Here is a 7,073-nt window from a genome sequence, read left to right on the forward strand (position 1 = left end):
TAAATATAATAAAACTTTAACAAAAAGTCTGAGCATGAGACATATATCTTCTTTAACTAAAAATATTCTAATCTTAGGGTAAAAGTGTTATATTTCCAACCATAAATTTAATAAAATTTTGACAAAAAAATTTGAAGATGAGTAAAGTTCCACCATAGTTCATATTTTGCGCAGGGTGGAAGATGGTCTGAAGATTTTGCCAAGATTTTAGATTATAAAAAATTGAATTAAATTAGCGACAAATTTTAAAATCCCCAAAACGGTTTACCACAAAATTAAATTAAATGTAACGGCTTAATACTAATAATATTATTTTCCAAGTGATTTCATATGGTGAATCATATTTCATTTTTATATTTTATTAAATAGAATTTAAATATTTCTCAATATAATTTCTGCTAAAATCACAATTAAATCAAATCAAAATGTCGTCGTGGTTTAATTAGATTGTTTTTTTCGTGAAAATCATTGAAATTTTTGTTACTATAAGATTTTTTTGAAATTTTCTTGACCGCTTAATTTTTTTTTTTTTATTTTTATTATTATAAGATTTTTTGAAATTTTTTTGCCTGGATCTTAGTCACTTGAAATTTTTTTTACCCGGATTTCAGTCACTTGAATTTTTTTTTAAAATCCAAATTCCAACCACTTTTAACCGTTAAATCAATTCTTCCACCCTCCCATAAAAATGAAAAAACGTTTAAACAATACACAAAATCTAAATAATAACCATCATTAAATAAATTATATTCTAATGAGACTTTGAAATGATAAATATGAAAATAACACAATTACAACGTTGTTGTGTAACTTAATCCCAACAAACTCATTGTGTTAAATTCTTTCCTTTAAAAGAGGAAAAAATAAATAAAATAAAATAAAAATTCATTGTGTTAAATTGTTTCTTTAAAAAAGAAAAAATAAATAAAATAAAATACAAATTCATTGCGTTAAATTGTTTTTTTTAAAAAAGTAAAAAATAAATAAAATAAAAATTCATTGTGTAAGTAAATAAAATAAAAATTCATTGTGTTAAATTGTTTCCTTTAAAAATGGAAAAATAAATAAAATAAAATATTTTACGTAAATCACGTTTCATCAAAATCTAAGAAACCCCAATAATTACGAGGAAATGCAGACCAAATGGGGGGTTGGTGAGAAACATTTTGTTCGGATACGGACCACAGTGAGATAATGACACTTTTTTGATTTAAAATCTCCCAAGATTTCTGCAAATATTGAAACGGACACGCCTTCCCTCTTGTCTTCAAATGAAAACCCTAAACAAAAACAAAACCTCAACCCTCATGATCATGACGAGTGTGTATATCTACTCTTCGTCATCAATATGTATATATACACCTCTCTTTGTGTATATATAGCGTTGGCAGAAATTTATTTCGAACACAGTAGTCGGAGGAAAACACCAGAGAGAGCCCGAAGTGGAACATATATACTGTGTTGCAGGGAAGGGCCGAGGTAGTGTGAATATATACACAAAATATACACATGGCGATGAGCGTGGAGCAGAGGCGCATAGAGTTCTATAGACCTCAGGTCGCCGAGCCCTATGCGTCTTCATCGGTGGAGTCATGTCTGGAGTTCGAATCCTGTGAGGGAGCTGAGGTTGAGAAAAATGGATGCAGGACGGTCCCTGGGCCTCTGATTCCAGGGCTTCCAGAGGACCTGGCTCTGAGCTGCCTTCTCCGGCTATCCCTGCCGGAGCAGGCAGTGGCGCGGTCTGTTTCGAGGTCATGGAGGGCGGCCATGTCGAATCATGGCTACCTGAGCACGCGGCGGGCGATGGGGGTTGCAGAGGCGTGGCTTTTCGTGTTGGCGTACCACAGGGTGAGCGGGCAGATACAGTGGCAAGCCCTAGACCCCGCGCGCCGTCTCTATTATGTGCTCCCGGCGATGCCCTGTGCCGAGCGAGTATGCCCGCCGGGGTTCGGGTGCGCTTCGATCGCCGCCTCGGGTGTTCTTTACGTCTGCGGCGGGATGCGGTCAGACATCGATTGCCCGATGGACTCCGTTTTGAAATTTGAGACGTATAGGAACCGCTGGAGTGCCGCGGGGCGCATGGGGACGCCGCGCTCGTTCTTCGCCAGCGTTACCATCGACGGCCGCATCTACGCAGCGGGCGGCAGCAGCGTGGCTCCCAGCTCCGACCTCAGCTCCGCCGAAGCTTACGATCCCGCCGCTGACGAGTGGCGCCCCGTTGCCGACATGGGCGCCAGTATGTCCCGTTACGACGCTGCTGTCCTTGACGGGAAGCTTCATATGACCGAAGGCTGGTCGTGGCCTTTTCATTTCAGCCCCCGCGGCCAGATCTACGACCCCAAGCTCGACCGCTGGGCTGACATGAGCGTCGGGATGAGAGAGGGCTGGACTGGGCTCTCTGTTGTGCTTGACAACCATCTTTTCATCATCTCCGATCACGGCAATTCCAAATTAAAGTTCTACGATGCAAAATCGGATTCTTGGAGCCACGTCGCTGGTCCGCCAATTCCTGCCGAACTGCAAAGGCCCTTCTCTGTAAATACCATCGACGGGAAGCTCTATGTCGTCGCCCGCAGCCTACATGTTGCCATTGGAACTGTCTCCTATAGCGCCAACGCGGTCTCTGTTGAATGGGAGGTTATACAGGCCCCAGAGGCGTTCTACGACTTTGTACCTTCGAATTCTCAGGTTCTTTATGCCTAGTTGCCTCTGTTCTTGCGCCAGAATTAGGGTTTCTGTTTTCTTTTTTAAATTTTTGCTTCAAGAAACATGCTCCCGAGGGGCTGCAAACCCAAGAACGGACTTCATTTCGCTTTAAAGCCATGCCAGATGTCAGGGTCATCTATTCTTCCGAAGGGGCACCTATTCAGAAGATACAAACTGTTCAAAAGATTCTCATTGAAAGAAATTCGGATGGACAGTACTTCAGAGGTAAAACTGTGATTGCATTTTGCACATACAAGTTTTGTCGTGTCAAAGTTTTGTCTAATTCAGCTCTGATTCGACGAAAATTGCATATAATTGCTGAATTTACTGCAGGGCTGACTATAACTATTATTGAATTCTACACATATATGTTTAGATGAGATTTTGCCTAATTTGGCTTTAATTTAAAGATGATTGCAGATTGCAAGTTTTTGCGCCGAATTCACTTTAGAAATATATAACTGTGATTATATCCCACAAATAAGTTTTGACAGGATTTTGCCTAATTCAACTATCTGATTAAATTGTACATTTTACTGAAGCAGGAGTTGAATTTTGCAACTACAACCCAAATCGGCATGCAGAAAATGTTCGTAACCCCAGAAACCTTTTGTAGGGTTCTTATATCACATAGACCCAGGGACCCCTGGTGGATAGCTCATCATTTCGTCGACCTCACCAATTAACCGAAGTTGGCACAGGATATTTGTTTGGTAATTGTTTGCTGCAATAACATGGAAAATTGCAGTAGGTTGGTTTACATCTGATTGTGTTGGGACTCGGGAGTCTTGAAAATGTAATTATTCAGTGTGAATGAGTGGGGCTCTCTGATAATGGTACAATTCAGGTGTGTTCCTCATGTGCTTGGAAAAACAGGGGATCTCTTTGTTACTGTATGCTGAGGTCAAGTTTCTGAATTAGTGGAAATTGGTTTAGATCTGATTTGTGTTGGGAGTATATGATTGAGCTCTCATAGAAAGTGGAAGAATAAATATAAGGGTAAAAATTGAGGTGTGTTTCCTGAGATTCCCGGAAAAACGGGGCTCGTCGGCCCTTCTATGGCATTGGCGAAGCTTTTCAACTAGTGGAAATTGATATTCTGTTCGCAGGTTGATTATTATGTCATTTCCTTCTCTATTGGGTTCTTGAAAATGCCCTGTAAACAGGCTTGGGGATGATGTTCTTGATTTGAGTTCTATATTTAATTCAATATATATTACTTTACGATATTGCATCCAGCTGAATTTTAGCCAGTTTGGTTGGTGGTCTTGTAATCTCTAGAAGTAGTCTTTTAAAGTATCATGTAGAATTGTATATTTGCAGTTTGTTCGGTAATTCTGAAGTCTTAAATGTAGAATTGTATATTCGGATGTAGTTTAGATCTAGTTATTTGCATTTCACTCGTGAAATTTACCAGAATAATTGAAAGAGCTCTGCTTAATGTTTTAATTTAACCCCGAAATATAGTCGAAAAGTTGAAAAATCATGATTTCCTTAGTTTAAAATGATTATTTTGAAATCCATCTTAAAGTTTCTAAAACCTGTAAAAGTTAAGGAATGTTTTTATGCTTTTTCTGCTGAGCTGCAAAAACATACACTATCAAAAACCAAAAATTACGCTCCCGTGGGCTTTTCAACTTTATTTCATTGCATCTTTTTGATAGTTTTTTTTCTGGTCATCCTTTTTGTGGTTCTGGTCAAGATCCCAAATGGCAACTGAGAAAACATGTAAGGTATGGTTTCCAACGTGGATCTCGATTACACGAGGCAATTTGTGGTTCTGGTCAAGATCTCAAATGGCAACTGAGAAAACATGTAAGGTATGGTTTCCAACATGGATCTCGACTACACGAGGCAAAATAAAGGGAGTGATTGTTTCCTAAATATTGCACTTTGGAGATCTTGTAAATGTCCATTGGCTCTGATTGTTGAAGCTGATGAAGTGGAAGGCTTTTATTTCAGGAAACAATTCCATTGACGCTTGACGCTTGTATCCACATTCTTCTTCTAAAGCCCAAGCCCCTCAATTATGAGAGTAACTAGGCAATAATCTGTTTTTGCTTCTAAGTTTATAGTTACACAGCTGTTACTTATATACCCTGGAGCAATATTTGTTCTTCAAGTAATCACAGTAACTCTATGTCAAAAAGGCTTTTATTTCAGGAAACACTTCCATTGACGCTTGTTTAGCCACATTCGTTTCCTAAAGCCCAAACCCTGCAATTATGATAGCGGCTAGGCAATATTTTATTAAATGACTCTTTTTGTCTTGGAAGTTTACAGTTAGGCCATACACGCTGAAGCAATATTCATTCCATAAGTAATCATAGTAACTCTATGTCAAAATGACTAAAATTAGGAGAGGGTTGATAAAGTTAACTGTAGAATCCAAGGGCATTTTTGAAATCTGATTTTAACTTCTCTTTACAGATGCTACTAAATTTGTTTTGATGATTGATTTGCACAAAAAATATTTTAAAGTTTTATTTTATTGTACGGACTCTTTCCCCTTTGATTATGTACAGATTAATATCAGAATGTCTTTTCAGCTTAACGTGATTTCGGTGACAAATATATCGAGTCCCAAAATAATTCATTTGGGAGTTAAAAGACTGTCTTGTGTATAGATTCATGTTTGATTCATATAGTTAATTATGATTTTATCCCTCGCAAAAAATTGTACATTGTTTTTTCTTCATTGAATATCTCATCTCCATTGAATATGTCATCTCCAATGTGTGTTTTTGGCTATTCCATACTATGGAGATCATTGAATGACTATTGTTTGAAGAACCCGGCTCTGTGCTGATGCGGTGAACGTGGAGCAAACACGTGACTTGGAATGAGAGAGGCTTTGCGTTGCTACTACCCTCATGCCTCCCCATCTTTGATGGCTTCTCACGAAAGTCGTGGCTAACCCTAACCCTAACCCTAATCCTGGCCCATGCGCGTAACACTGCATAGAAATCGAATGGATTGGATCTCCCCCTGCGCCCAGGTTTGATGCACTTTAGTTTCCTTGTTGGTGTCGAGTGGGATTCGAACCCATGCCCATTTCCATTTGACTTCTTTTCTTGTTGGTGTCAAGAATGGGATTCGAACCCATGCCCATTTCCATTTGACTTCTTTTCTTGAGATTCCATGATTGCAAAGATGTCCAAAAAAATGCCTCCGTAAACAACATTTGCTTGTCTGCTTGTGGGATAACTTGAGAATGCATTTGATGATATGGTTAGTTGCATGTCATTCATCCTTAACTCTGTTCACACCAAGTGACATATTGTGGGATTGATACACAACTCTTAATAGACAAGGAGGTATTGATGTGTTCACATATGAACCGCTGGTTTGCTGAATGTCTCTGGTGATTTTCTAATCGATGACTGTGATCATGAGATGAGAATCCCTGGTTAGGAACCGGGCATGGAACAGAAATGTAAAGTAACGTTACAGAATTTTAAGCACATTTTATGATGGAATTAATCATTGGATCTTGTTTAGAGCAATGAGCTTTATCTTGCTATATTTGCTTTAAATAGAACAAGAAAAGTCTCTTGATAGAATATCCACTTGAGATACCCTTCAGAGCTAGATCATGCTCTCCATGAATTGAAGATGTAATCGTAGGTTCAAAGAACTTTGCTCTTTATATAAATGTTGTCTTTCAAGTGAGATGGATATTTCGAAGGTTTTCAAGAAAGCTTTCTTATTATTATTAAACATGTTAACATGTGAAGAAAGAGAGATTATTGTTATTGCAGCATTTTTTCTTGTTTGTTTCTAAAGTTTTAGCTCAAAACTTTCTTGAAGATGCATTTCGTCATTTCCATTGTTGGCATAGTGCTCACGAAGAACTACGGAGAATGGTCCAAAAAGATGAAGCACACCTTCATTTTTTCTTGTTTGTTTCTAAAGTTTTAGTTAAAAACTTTCTTGAAGATGCATTTCCATTGTTTCTTGTTTGTTTCTAAAGTTTTATCTCAAAACTTTCTTGAAGATGCATTTCAGCATTTCCATTGTTGGCATAGTGCTCACAAAGGAGGACTACAGAAAATGGTTCAAAAAGATCAAGCACACCTTCATTTTCAATGACTTATGGAAAGGTATTTGCGATGAAAGGATGACAATGCACTTGTCAAGTCCACTTAGTCATTTGAGAGAGCCTATGCCCTAATTGTTGCTTTTGTAAGTGAAAAGTTGAGTTGACATATAGTTTCAACTACAAGTTCTTATGGTGCATTGAAAAAGTTGAAAGATCTAAGTGTAAATCTATGTCATTTACACTTAGAGTTGAAATTATTTAGTTGATGGTCAAACTCTTCATCCTCGAGTTGAAAGACGAAAGATGATGATCCCCTAACCCATGC

At 38.1% G+C, this 7,073-nt stretch overlaps 1 pseudogene across 1 annotated transcript; it reads left to right on the forward strand.

The window, feature by feature from the left end:
- Positions 1 to 1,355: 1,355 nt before the first annotated feature.
- Positions 1,356 to 3,940, forward strand: LOC149146060 (F-box/kelch-repeat protein At1g30090 pseudogene; annotated as a pseudogene). Its single transcript, XR_016264667.1, has 2 exons — positions 1,356 to 2,931; positions 3,252 to 3,940. The product of XR_016264667.1 is annotated as an F-box/kelch-repeat protein At1g30090 pseudogene (transcript).
- The last annotated feature ends 3,133 nt before the right edge of the window (positions 3,941 to 7,073 follow it).

The sequence above is a fragment of the Pinus tabuliformis genome, chromosome X, assembly GCF_031772625.1.
Source record: "Pinus tabuliformis cultivar Carrire ecotype Pingquan chromosome X, CPIR1, whole genome shotgun sequence".
NCBI classification, from domain to species: domain Eukaryota; kingdom Viridiplantae; phylum Streptophyta; class Pinopsida; order Pinales; family Pinaceae; genus Pinus; species Pinus tabuliformis.